Source organism: Hypanus sabinus, chromosome 2, assembly GCF_030144855.1.
Source record: "Hypanus sabinus isolate sHypSab1 chromosome 2, sHypSab1.hap1, whole genome shotgun sequence".
In the NCBI taxonomy this organism is placed as follows: Eukaryota; Metazoa; Chordata; class Chondrichthyes; order Myliobatiformes; family Dasyatidae; genus Hypanus; species Hypanus sabinus.
Window position 1 is genome coordinate 46,868,637 of NC_082707.1, and position 14,519 is coordinate 46,883,155.

The 14,519-nt window shown below is 40.3% G+C and overlaps 1 long non-coding RNA gene across 5 annotated transcripts in view; it reads left to right on the forward strand.

Moving 5' to 3' along the window:
• Positions 1-14,519, forward strand: part of LOC132378540 (uncharacterized) — a 47,970-nt gene that overhangs the window by 19,483 nt on the left and 13,968 nt on the right. For all 5 annotated transcript variants that reach the window (XR_009507093.1, XR_009507102.1, XR_009507095.1 and 2 more), the window contains one exon: positions 10,026-10,351. This is a non-coding gene — a long non-coding RNA (uncharacterized LOC132378540). The remainder of the gene's footprint in view (positions 1-10,025; positions 10,352-14,519) is intronic.

The window sequence follows — 14,519 nt, forward strand, 5'->3', positions numbered from 1 at the left end:
TTCAGGAAACTTGGTTGAAACCAGCTTTAGACTTTGTGGTACATGGGTATACAATGATAAGGAAAGATAGAAATCTAGGGGGAGGAGGAGGTTGTGCTATGTTAGTCAAGCAAGGTATACCGTATAGGGTACTGGAAAAAGGAGATGATCGGGAATACATAGTGGTGGAAATATGGGAGAGAGGGGAGGGAGTGGTTATAATTAACTACTACAATCCATGTAAAAGGTTGGATTTGGACAGCCTACTAAGGATACAAGGACAAAATAGACATAAAGTAGTGTGGTGTGCAGATTTCAATGCTCACAGCACAATATGGGGGGGATCTGATTACAGATTCAAATGGAACGGTAATTGAAGATTTGATGGAAGAAAGGGATTTAGTATGTATGAATGATGGTAGAGGAACAAGGATAAACATAACAACAGGAACTGAGTCGGTATTAGATGTTAAGTTATTGTCTAATGTCTTGGCCGGCATTAGTAACTGGGGAGTTTGGACTACTTCAACAGTAGGCAGTGATCACTACCCAGTTTTATGTTCAGTGGGTGAAAGAGTTCAAATAAGACCAGGTGGGGGAGTCCCAAAGTGGGTGCTTGGAAAAGCAGATTGAGGTAAGTTCCAGAAGTTAAGTGAAGAAGCATTGACAAAGATTGACATTTCTGGAGATATAGATGAATTAAACAGTCAGGTGGCTTCAGCAATTATTATGGCAGCAGAAGGATCTATACCCAGGAGTAAAAATAGGATGAATAGAAAACTAGTGCCATGGTGGACAGAGGAATGTTGTCAGACTGTAAAAAAACAGAAATAGAGCATTCAGGCTAGTTAAAAGAACCCATAATATGCAGCATTTGATTCAATATAAGAAGGCACAGGCAGTGGTGAGAAGAACTATATGTCAAGCTAAAAGGGCAAGTTGGAGGAGTTTTTGCAACAAAATAGGAAGAACAACACCTGTGGGAGAGGTATGGGGAGTGATTAAGAGGATGGGGGCAGATAGAAGGGATTGGGAGTATCCAGTAATGATATCTGAGGAGGAAACAGCGTCTCCAGCAGGGATTAGGCTGAGATCATGGCCAAGTCATTTGTAAAGATACATAGTTCAGAAACTTTGGCTGAAGAACAGAGAAAGGAAAGAACAATGAGTCAATACCCAGGTGTGTCAAACAGGAGGAAAGAAACAGATGATATAATTGATGATCCATTTACTTTGGCAGAAATGGTGAGAGCAATAAAGAAATCAAGACCAACCTCCCCAGAGAAAGATCTAATATGCTATGTTATGCTAAAAAATCTAGGAGAAGGAGCGCTCTTGAAGTTACTCCATTTTTATAACAGAGTGTGGGAGGAGGGAAGATTACCAAGTGCATGGAAAGAAGAAGTAGTAATTCCAATAAGGAAACCTGGCAAGGATCCATCGAAACCCACTAGCTACAGGCCAATAGCACTAACATTAAATATATGTAAGGTAATGGAAAGGATGATAACAGAAAGGTTATTGTATGATCTTGAGAAGAGAGGAATGCTGGCAAGTTATCAGAGTGGTTTTAGGAAGGGAAGGAATTCCATGGACTCAGTGATAAGGTTAGAGACTGAAATAAGAAAGGCCCAGGCAAATAAAGAATCAGTAGCTGCAGTGTTTTTTGACATTGAAAAAGCCTATGATATCATGTGGAAGGAAGGATTATTAATTAAACTGCACAAGATGGGGGTTGGGGGGGAGAGTTTTTAATTGGATTAAAGATTTTTTGTTTGGTAGAAAAATTCAAGTTCAGATTGGATCAGAATTATCAAAACAGTACATAGTGGGAAATGACACACCTCAGGGTAGTGTGATTAGCCCGTTACTTTTCAACATTATGGTCAATGATGTCTTCACAAAGGTACCAGTGGATATAGGTAGATCACTGTTTGCGGATGATGGGGACTTGTGGAAAAGAGGCAGGAACACGGAGCATATAATCAGGAAACAACAAGGAGCAATTGATGAAGTGGTAGAGTGGGGTTATGATTGGGGATGTAGATTTTCAGTGGAAAAAACTCAAACTGTATTTTTCACTAGGAAATGAATTGAAGTAGGGAAGAAGTTAAGGATGTATGGGATTGAATTAGAAAGGGTTAGATTATTTAAATTTCTGGTGTTATATTTGATTCACGATTAACATGGGCAGACCCTATCAGGAAAGTTGAGGAGAAATGTAAAAAAGTAATAAATGTGATGAGATGTTTGACTGGTAGAGAATGGGGAGCAAGTTGTTCAGCGTTGAAGAGAATGTATGTGGCTTTAGTAAGATTTGTGTTGGATTATGGAAGTGTAGCATATGGATCAGCAGCTAGGTCTCTTATAAGGAAACTGGATGTGATTCAGGCTCAGGTTTTGAGAGTGTGCAGTGGGGCTTTTAAAACATCACCAGTATCAATCCTACAGGTAGAAATGGGAATAATGCCTTTGGAATTAAGAAGGATGCAATTGATGGCAAACTACTGGGTTAATTTGCAGGGACACAATGATTCTCACGCTGCTAAAGGAGTGTTGCAGGAGTCCTGGGAAAATGGGAGGATTCAGAGGGAAAACTTTAGTTGGGTTGGGAATAATATTGCTAGATCATGTGGAGTGTTTGATCTAAGGATAAGTCCTTCAGTAGTTTATCCGGTTGTAGCTCCATGGAAGCTGGTATGGCCTGACGTAGACTGGCATTTGTTAGAGGTAAAATGAAAGGAAAGTATAAAACTGATTTGGTAAGTGCATATAACTGTCATGAGATGGAAAAGTATAGTGATTATACTCAGGTCTATACAGAAGGTGCTAAGGAACCTGAAACAGGAGTGACAGGGTTTGGGGTGGCTATACCAGCAAAAGCAATTGCAATCAGCAGAAGAACATCTGATAAGTTAGTGGTGTATACAGTGGAGATGATGGCAGTGTTGGTTGCGTTGTGATGGGTGGAGAAAACTAAACTAGTCAAAGCGTTGATATGCTCAGATTCATCTTCAGTTCGAGCAAGTTTAAGGTCTTCTCACTCAAACAGCCGGCAAGATGAAGTCCTTCAGTCAGTCACAAGAGTTGCAAATCAGAGAGGTCAGGCAAAATTTCAATGGGTTCCAGCTCATGTAGGGGTGAAGGGCAATGAAAGGGTGGATGAGTTGGCAAAGAGGGCAATAAAGAAAGAAAATATAGAAATGCACATTAGTATCAGTAAAGCAGAGGTTAAGTGTGTGATCTGGGAAAAAATTAACTAAATGTGGCAAGAAAGATGGGACAGAGAGGGGAAAGGGAGCCATTTATATCAAATACAAAAAAGTGTTGTGGGTACTAGGGTAGGAAGTAGATACAGAAGGGAGGAAATTGTGTGGACTAGGTTAAGGCTGGGGCACTGTGCACTAAACCAAACATTGAAATTGATAGGGAAACACCAGACAGGACTGTGTGAGGAATGTCTGGAAGAGGAGTCAGTAGAGCATGTAGTTCTGAGTTGCAGGAAATATGAGATACAGAGAGAGATGATGAGAATTAATCTAAGGGAATTGGGGGTGCAGGAATTCACATTAAAAGGGTTGCTGGGCATGGGCGAGAGAACACAGGTCAGGGTATTTTTAGCTTTCTTAAGGGGTTCAGGGTTTTTTTTTATAGGATATGATGGATAAACAGGAATAGGGTACTAGGATGGGAAGGATAAAGTGTAGGTTAGGGTATGTGTATGTGCGATTGGGTGAAGGGATTTAGAATGTGAGTCCATCACACACTCCGGAACAGAAGGAGGTGGTAATGGACGAGAGAGAGAGAGAGAAAAAAAAAAGCTATCATGAGAGGCTGGATAAACTTGGGCTGATATCTCTGGAGCGCTGAAAGCTGAGGGGAGATCTGATAGAAGATGATAAGATTATGAAAGGCATAGACAGAGTAGACAAGGAGTATCTGTTTCCCAGGGATGAAATGTCTACTACAGAGGGCATGCACTGAAAGTGAGAGGAGGTATGTTCAAGGGGGATGTGAGAGGTAAGTTTTTTACTCAGAGAATTGTGGCTGCTTGGAATGTGCTGTCTGGCATGGTAGTTGAGGCAAGTACATTAGAGGTGTTTGCATAGGAAGATGGAGGGATATGGGCATTGTGCAGGTAGGAGAGATAAGTGATTGGGTGTTTTTGATCTGCTTTTTAGCTGGTTCAAAGCAACATTGTGGGCTGAATGGCCTATTCCTGCATGTTCTATAAAAGTGATAGATTTTTCAGAAGGGCAATAGTTGTTTTTTGTCTTACACCCCTTAGCATTAATTTCCCTCTTGGCATCATTTCTCAGCTCTTCATTTAGTTTACTCAGTATTTGTATGTGCGTTTGTACTCTAAAATAAACTGAAATCTTGGAATTAAGGCGGCTCATCATTCCTGACTCCTGGAAGATCCCGAAGGATCAGAAATTAAACAGAGATCCAACACAAAGTGGTACTGATGAGCTGCTATACTATTTTTGTGGATGGTCAGTATTCTACTAGAGAGGGGATGACTGCTTTTGTAGAGGTTGATAAAGCAATAGTTTTCCTATTAATTCTACAAAAATCTTCCCACCTGCTAACAGCTTCTCGTTGGTCCATTTCCCAACCCACATGCTAATGCAGGATTGCTCTTTTTTCCTTTAATATTCCTGCAGAAATATCCCCTGAAAGGATGACCTCTCTGCTATCAATCAATAAGCACTGGGGGCCTGCTACTTTAATTTTAATGAGGCTGAATCCTGAAAATAGATCAGCTCTCCGAAAATCAATTTTAAATTGCAAAAGACCTGTATTATGATATGTTTATAAACAAACACTATGGGATTGATATACTGAAGAAATCCAAGCTTCTGACCCTTCATCATTTATGGATACAAATTTTAGGCCAAGGATGACATTGAGAGAACAAGGACAATGTTGGAAGCTTGGAAACAGCAAGAATATCAATGGGGTTTTAATGATATTATGTATATTCTGCATGTATTTCAGCATGGCCACTTATTAATGGTGATATGGGACTGGAAGTCTCACAACAAGATGCAGTGATGGATGTCCAGAAGGTCTGCAGAGATCTGAACATATTAATGAGCACTCTGCACTTTCTAATTCATTCCATTCCATTTTTCTGCGGCATGCTGAAATCTACTTTCATCTGTAAAACAGTTTGCCAAGCAGCTCCGTGATAGGATTTAAGATCAGAAATTTTTCACACTGGTTGATGTTGCGATTGACTGGACCTCTTTAATGGTGGTAGCAATGAAACAGATATCCTATACCTGTACTATAACATATAACAAAGTTCACAAACACAATCATACCGTCAAATGTTCGGCTTGAGTTAGAAAAAAGGAAAACTGGTCCTGCTTCTGAATGTAAATAATGTGTTTTGGGAGATTTAGACCGGAATCAGTGGAATCCCTTTGCAACATCGTATGAATTCTGTGATCATCATGAGTATAATTTGGAATTGCTCTGATAGCTGAGGATGGATATTGCAACTGTGGTTTCCAAACAGTTGACTTGTAGTGCATCTTGTTGGCCATGGCTTTGCCATAGTGAAATCAAATCTGTGAGCATTGTGCTCACAGGCAGCAAGTGGGAAGGAAGTGTTCAGGGTACACAGTGAGTGGTCCAGGTATAATGGCAATCCTCTGAGTTCAGAAAATGGAAAGCCAAGAGTCTTGGTGGGAGGCGTGAGGTGGAGAAAGACACAGATCATACCTGATACATTAGTGCCTCAGTTAGTTCTACAGAATCCAGCACTACTCTCAGCACCATGTAACTAAACCAAAACATGCCTTGTCCATTGGACCAGTAAGTGGAGTCTGCACCCAGTTCAAAATTAAAATAGTAATCAGGATACCATTTTAGTTTGGTAGGCCAATTGTCACTGCTGGGCTCCCATCCACTGCCACCAAACTCATAGTTCCCTTAACCCACAATGCTCCTTTCTACCTCCTTCACAAAATCCACAAACCTGACTGTCTGGGTAGGCCCATTGTCTCTGCCTGCTAGTGCCTCACTGAACTCCTGTCAAAATAACTTAACACCATCCTAACCCCCTTCAATCAGTCTCTTCCTACTTACATCCATGTTACTTCACATGATCTCCATCTACTCAACAACTTTCAATTCCCTGACCACCTCATTTTGACCCTATACACTTCTATCCTCCAATAAGTAGCTCTCTGCTTCCTTCTCAACTAAAGCCCCAGCCAGTTCCCCTCCACCACCACCCTCCTCCATCTAGTCCTCACTCTCAACAATTTCTTCTTCGGCTCCTCTTTCTCCAGACTCAAGGTAGCAATGGGCACTAGCTATACTCGACTTTTTGGTGGCTATGTAGAATAATCTCTGTTCCATGCCTTCACTGGTAATGCTCCCCAAATCTTCATGTGCTATATTGGTGCTGCTTCATGTACCCATGCTAAACTCATCCATTTCAACAACTTTGCCTCCAACTCCCACTCTGCCCTTAATTTTTCTTGGTCTATTTCTGACACCTCCCTCCCCTTTCTTAATCTCTCTGTCTCCATCTCTGGAGAAAAACTATGTACTGACATCCTTTTATAAACCTACCAGTCCTCATGGCTATTTTGACCATACCTCTTCCCACCCTGTCTCCTGTAAAAATGCTGTTCCCTTTTCTCACTTCCTTTGTCTTTGCCACATGTTCTAGAATATTAGAGATGTCCACCTTAGAATTGGGTTTCCCTTCCTCTACTTTTGATAATGCCTTCTCCCAGATTTCTTCCATTTCCTGGACATGAGTGCTAACCCCATCTTCTCACTACAACTTCTGCCACCTTCAACAAGGCCCTACCAAAAGACACATCTTCACCTCCCCCACTCTCTGCTTACCACAGGAATCACCCCCTCTGTGATTCCTCAGTCCATTCATCCCTTCCCACTAATCTCTCTCCTAGCACATATCCCTGTAAGCAAAATATAAGCTACACTTACCCATTTACATCCTCCCTAATCTCCATTCCAAATAGTCCTTGCAATTCGCTTGCAAATCTGTTGGTGTTGTCTATTTTATCTGGTGCTCCCGCTGTAGCATTGACGAGACCTGACATAAATTGTGGGAGGACCTCAATGTCGAGCACCTCTGCTCCATCTGTCAAAAGCAGAATTTCCAGTGACCAACCATTTAAATTCCTATCCCCATTCCTTTTCTGACTTATCGGACAATGTCACCTTTATTGCCTTGATGAGGCCACTCTCAGCATGCAGGAGCAACACCTCATATTCCATCTAGGTAGCCTCCAACCAGATGGCATGGACACAGATTTTTCCTTCTGGTGATTTTTTTTCCCTTCTATCTTCACCCTCTTCTTCCTTTAATTCCCCAGTCTGGTCCCTAACCTCTTCTCCTCACCTGCCTATCACCACTCCCTAGTGCCCCTCCTTCCCTTTCTCCCATGGCCTACTTTCCTCTCCTATCAGATTTCTTCTTCTCCATCCCTTTACCTTTCCCACCTGGCTTCACCTAGTCCTTCAAACTAGTCCTCCTTCCCTCTCCCCACTACCTTTTTATCTCTTCTCCCTTCTTTTTCAGTCTTGAAGAAAGACCTCAACCTGAAATGTAGTCTGTTTTAATCATTTCCACAGAAGCTGCCTGACTTGTTGAGTTCCTCCAGCATTTTGCATGTTACTCAGAATACTATGTTTCAATTTGCTTATCTAACATGTCTAACTGGCCTGTTCAAGCAGATAACCCTGTCCTCTTCTCTTTCTTCAGCCCCCAACCATGTCATTCCACAACCCTCCCCCCCCCAGTTAAGGATAGGCCATTTGTTCCTCATTTTTAGGAATTAGGTGTTAAATGATTACGTTTTAAAAATTTTACTGTCCCTGTTTTGCTCAGAATGGATTATAAATCTCTTCATACAAAGCACTAGAATTTTTGTAAGAGGTCATTGTGATGGAAAATTTAACCTGTGATCAAAATGAAGAATCAGGAACTAAAAGCCTCCTGAAGTGCATCCAAACTTAAAGTATCAAACAGAATAAAGTTGTAACAATGCTGAAGTAAATCACACAATTTGCCTCTGAAATTTAAAGTCAACCAGAAATCAAGGCATCGCAACATTCCTGATCAAAGTTGCAAGCAGTTCTGTAAATTTCTTAAAGGTAAATGTTCCCCCTTGTAACTTATTGAAGATAGAGTATCAGTTTACTGAGATTCTAATAATGTGCTAACTTCATAAAATCTTCTCAACCATCAGCACTGACATAAAGATTAAAGGGTCTCGGCCCGAAACGTCGACAGCGCTTCTCCCTATCGATGCTGCCTGACCTGCTGCGTTCCACCAGCATTTTGTGTGTGTTGCATAAAGATTAAGGATTAGCTTTATTTGTGACATGTACATCAAAATGTCGCTCGATACAATGATCTATGCTGTCTGTGCCAATGGCCAACAGCAACGGTCTGAGGACGTGCTGTAGCAGCCCACAAGTGTCGCCATGGTTCCAGTGCCAACGTAGCACGTCCACAACTTCCTAAGTCAAAACCATATGTCTTTGGAATGTAGGAGGAAACCAGAGCCCTGGAGGAAATCCAGGCTGTTACAGGGAAATCTGCTTCAAGGGCTGAAGAGGAATACACTGTTCCTGAACCTGGTGGTTTAGGTCCTGAAGCTCCTGTACTTCCTTCCTGATGGCAGCAGTGAGAAGGGAGCACGGCCTGGGTGGTGGGTTCTCGATGATGGACGCTGCTTTCCTGCAACAGTGCTCCATGTAGAGGTGCTCAACAGAGATGAGGGTTTTCCTGCGCTGGACTGGGCTGTATTCGCTGCTGTTTATGGGCTTATCTATCAAGGGCAATGGCACTTGCATATCAGGTCACGATTGAACCAGTTAATGTACTCGCCAATGCACATGTATAGAAGTTAGTCAGAGTTTTAGATGACATGCCGAGTCTGTGCAAACCTCTACGAAAGTAGAGGCACTGTCGTGTTTTCTTTGTAATGGCGCTTGTGTGCCAGATCTGAAATAAACCACTTGACATGATAACACTGAGGAATTTAAAGTTGCTGGGTTGGTGGGTGAGAGATTGTTGCCAATTCTCGGGTCACAGAACTCAGGGAAAAAAAAGCAGCCCGACAGACTTTTAACACCGTAAATCCACAAGTTGTTTTGTTACGTCTCCCCTCTCGCTGTGAAAGGGGACACCTCTTTTTCCCTTTATGTGCCTGTGGCACATCAAATTGTCGGGTGAACAATTATCTTTGTTGCACTGCAGATCATGGTCTTTACTGGGGGCCTTGCTATTGCATGCTCAGTGGGTGGAGGCTGCTGATGCTTTTTTGCGGAAGTGGGTGGGAGTGGCAGAGGATCGTTGTTTTGCTGCTGCTTGTGTGTAGGAGGATGGAGTGGGGGGGGCTTTGGGGTTCTAATGTTTTAACTGTCACTCATTCTTTGGGGTGCTCTTCTGCTTTTGTGGATGTCTGCAAAGAAAAAATAATTTTAGGATCTATATTGTGCACATTTCCCTAATATGAAATGGAACTATTGAAGATACTGGGTAGAGTAACTCTTACAGCCTACTGTTTTAGTCTGGCTTGGAGTCCTCCCTTTCCTCTCTTTCGGCCGCCGACAAGGAAATCCAGAAAATGATCATTCACTTTCTGAAACTATCTTGAGCTACAAGAGCATCCAAAGAAAAATGTTATATCAGGTGATACAGACTTATTGTTTGAGAGAGGTAAAAAGATGCTGTTATTAATGTGCTAAGCAAAGCATACAGTATCTTTCATAGATAAAGGTCTGGGCCCGAAACGTCGACAGCGCTTCTCCCTATTGATGCTGCCTAGCCTGCTGTGTTCTACCAGCATTTTGTGTGTGTTGTTGTTTGAATTTCCAGCATCTGCAGATTTCCACGTGTAGTATCTTTCATATTATCACTAAAGTTTATAGGAAGTAATTATGCTATAAAAAATAATCTAGATGATGAAGTCATGAATTATTATTGATGATAACATTGACTACTTTTATATCTATCTTTAATACCTCTTTATTTTCCTTTCCAGGGTTCTTTTGAAGACCCTGACCTGGAATTACATGCTGACTTCATTTCTTTGGAGAAATTGAACCCGCTCTCAGGGTCTCACAATTGGCCGCTTTTCAATATGCCGAGGACGCGGCCTGGAAGATGAGTACGCCTTCAGGGTGCCGGATTTTTGTGGCTCTGGGGGCAGGCAAGCTCGAGGTCGGTGCCGTGCCTGGTGTGTCGTGGGAGTACATGGAGGATCGTAAGCAGCGAGCTGGCTGCTGGCTGTGTGCCCAGAGAAGCAAGTTCTTTGGACACAGTGCTTGGAAAAAGTGACACAAGAGAATTTTAAAACACCATTAATCAGTGAGTTGTTTTGTTAGGTCTCCCCTCTTGCTGTCAAATGGGGACACCTCTTTTTCCCTTATTGGGGGGAGGGAGGGAGGGAGAGAGGGGGAGAGAGAGACACACACTGACACTGTGGTATGTTGAATTATCGGGTGAACGAGTAGTCTTTGGGGTACTGCATATCTGTGTCTTTATTGATGCTTTGCTGCATGCTTGAGTGCTCAGTAGGGGGGTGCCGATGCTGTTTTTGCTTGGTGGGGAAGGGGGATCATTACCTTGCTGCAGCTTGTACGTGGGAGAGGGCAGCTGGGGGGGGGGGGGCTTTGGGGTTTTAACATTTAACTGTCATTCATTCTTAGGGGGCCACTCCTCTGTTTTCATGGATGTTTGCAAAAAAAAAAGAACTTAAGGGTGTATGTTGTATACATTTTTCTGATGTTAAATGTACCTATTGAAACGATGGCATTGCGATCAAAGTACATTTTGCATTGGAGTTTGTGTTGTTGATCCAGACAAATATAAGACCAATACTAATGGTACTCAATTTTCCCACAATGCATATGCAGCAATCAGGATTACACATGAGAGAATTGAGCTGTATCATTCCCAAGGGGTTTAATGCTTAGATGTCATTTGGTTCAGTTTGGATCTATTTGAAACTTGTTTTGAGTGAACCGTTGACATCTTTGAAGTTGACTATAAGTGGCAGATGTGTTTGTGAGGACAAACATCCTAAGTGATTGATGATCTATGATTGACTACTATAATTATGAGAGATTTTAATTTAACAATCTAAATTTTGACATTTCTGAAGAATTTTGTTTGGCATAATCAAGATAGACTGAGCTGAATCAATAGCCCATTGTGAATGTGCTGAGGAGCAATTTAAGACTGGAGGGGTAGTAGTTCTTGCAGAAATCATCATCGTTTCAGGAAGACATACAAATGTAAACTAAGCACGTGTAATTTCCGCTGCCCACACCTGCTTGGGTTGCTTCCTGATGGAATACGCAATCTTGAATTGCCTGTAACATTTGCTGTCCAGTTAAACACTTTTTCTAGTTGAAATAATAAGAACTGAGCAAATATTCTGTCCTTTGGAGAAATAAATTAGCTATATCATAAATGGCATTCAGTCTTTTTGTAGTCACATAAGAGATTACATGTGAATTGTGAATTAAGTTTCAATAATATTTTCATCTAAGGTGACAGAATAGTAATTTCACTAGCATGGAATGCTCACCAAATGTCATGTATATATCAAAGTTATATGATCGCAGTCAATGCCAGTCTCAAGTTTTACCAGCAATTATATTATCTAAACATATTACTTACCCATTTAAGGATTTATTTGTAACTATTTTTTTACTTTGCTCTGATAATTCAATATCCACCGTCTGTCTTCAGGACTGAAAATTATAAATTACAGCCTCTGTCACAAATTATTGAAAAGCTTTAACATCACACAGAGGGCAATACGATTGTTGTAGCAATGAACAAAATTATTTTCCCTGCTCTTTTTATTAATCAAGATGAGTACCTCTTCATTAAAGAGTACATAAGAAGACAGTAGCCTCTCAGACCTTTCTTACCATCCGCTATTTATTTAGTTGTTACTGTAATTTCAAGTTTTCTTTTACTCCCTATTGCATGTATTACATTGTACAGGTGCCACAAAGTTAACCAATTTATTCTGATTCCAATCTAGCCCAGGTCTCATCTCCTAATCTGTGTCAGTACCCCTTTACCCTATAACAATCAATTTCCTAATCTTTCAGAAAAAAACTACTTCCTCTTTAAGATCTTCCAATTACTTATCTTCCATAATCTTTCAAGGTAGAGAATTCCAGAAGTCCACCTTCTATGAGGAGAAGTTCACTTAAACCTCAGTTTCAAATAGCCACCACATATATCAAATCCTTAAATTTATTTCTACACCTTTTTTCTCTTTTATTAAACACAAGTTATAGTACTCCTCTTTGACAATCTTTTTGGTACTCATTCTAATACATTTTTTATGTGGCTCCTTGTCATATTTTATCTGATAACTCCTTTGAAGGGTCTTTGAGTGTTTTGCACTACAAGAAATACAAATTAATCTTTATTACTTGGATACACATGCAATGTATCGGTGTTCAGATGAGATACAAGGGGAGCTTTTAAACAACAGCTGAATACAAGAGATTGTGTTGAGGTGATTGGGATCCCATAAGAGGTTAAATAAAATGAACCAAGGCAAGAAGAATATGCCTAAAACTTCTACACTGGATTCAAATCTCTTTATATTCTGTTGTAAAGCTGATCCATGTGTGAAAAGATGTCCATCTTTACACTGTAATTTTTTATTGTTCAATGATAAATGTATAACATTTATTCATAAAATTTAATTTAAGCTATGGAATTTCATGTTAGGTTATAGTCATTAATAAAATTATAAATTCAAATAATTTATCTATATAATGATGGACAAATCCGCTTTATTCAAGGTCAAAACAAACAAGAAAAACACCCTTTTTTCAGAAACATACTTACTTTACTACTAAGTATGTGTATTTTTAAAAACTAAGTGTTCTTTAAGATATTGTGTTAATTAATTTAATAAAATGGTTTAGAAGATCTATTTACTTTTAACAGTAAAAGACTTTTATGCTGTTGTGCTTAGTATCCTATGATTGGCATATAATTTAACAGAAAACTTATTTGTTTGATACCAGGGGTCTGATATATTTAACAGATATAATTTGTCATCTCCTGAGGAGAGGTTAAAGGCTAAGAGCATAGATTCTTTTGAGCTGGCTCTCTGCCACTGTGTCAACTGTCCAGGACTAATCAAGTTATCATATCAACAAATCTCCCCCAGTCGCAGACTTTAGTGTCTGGCCTTTGAGGGAAATTTGATGGCAGCAGCGCAGACAAATTTCCAGCAGCAGGGTGTTGGAGCTTTCCCGCCTGGCAGTGTGAAAAGTACCTGTAACCTCCGCACAACCTCTCCTCTCCCTCACGCTGAGAGTTCACTTTATGGCAGTCTCATGCTGTTCATTGCAATCAGTCAGCAGCCTCTGATTAGGCCAGTAAGAAGGAGCTGCTATTAATTTCAAAATAGAATTTGCTCTTTATTTCAATAGACCCTTGAGCTTAAGGGTTTAGTTCCGAAATATAATATAAATCTCAAAATAAATGTCAGGTTGCAAATTGCTCACAGCATTGTAGCACTCTATATACATAATTAAGCTAAAGAAATTAAACAATGCTGTTTTCAAATGAAACTAAAATAGTCTGTTGCAAAGACTTAACAAGTTAGTCCAAGTTGAATGAAGAAATTGGAGAAGAGATTTCTTGGGTTGCTAGTATTAAATGCAAGCAATGGCCACAGTTTTCAAATCTGTGTGGTTCTGTTGGACTCAATGGAAATGAATGTGTCGGGTGAGCATATCTGGCAGCCAATATTGGAAATGAATGTACAAGTTTATGCTTCAAATTTCCATATGTGTTGGGAAGACCTTCTCCCTCAAAGTGCTGTGAAACACAACATAATGAAGCAAAACCAGTCTTAATCAATTGTGGACAAAAGTAATAAAGATTAGCAAAACATTTATTAAGTAAGTGAATCCATAACATTTTGTAACAAATATTCAAACTTTAAAGCTATGAAAATAATCTGGGTATTTGTTGCAAACTGTAGGATTTAAGTTGTATATCTTTGTAGTTTACAAGACATTAAAAATGTTAGCTGGTTTGAAGTGTTCTCTTAAGATCAGAAACAACCTGTTATATTTTTTAAATGGAATGTCAACGGTTAAATATTTTTGGATGAAGCAGTAGTAAGCAGCCTTCCGATTTAAAAAAAATCAGATTTCAGACTTCCCTGGCACTTGCAACAAAAGCTCAGGTATGGAGCCTCTGTTGGAGAGTGACCTTTCACATCTGCAGGCAACATGCTGCGTACAGCCCGCACAATGGAGCTCAAGACTGGTCAGTGCACTGACCCTGGCTGCCAAAGCTACCTGCTGCTCTCTTCAAAGAAATCAAACATGGGGTCTGCCCTCAGAATGATGAAAAACCCTGAGATAATAACAAGGCAGCTAATGCGCTCAGAGCTCGTGGTGGCTATTTTATCTGCCATCAATAAGATTTATGCTCCAGAAGCTATTATTTCCTAAACATTTTGGAATTGCTTTGACTTATT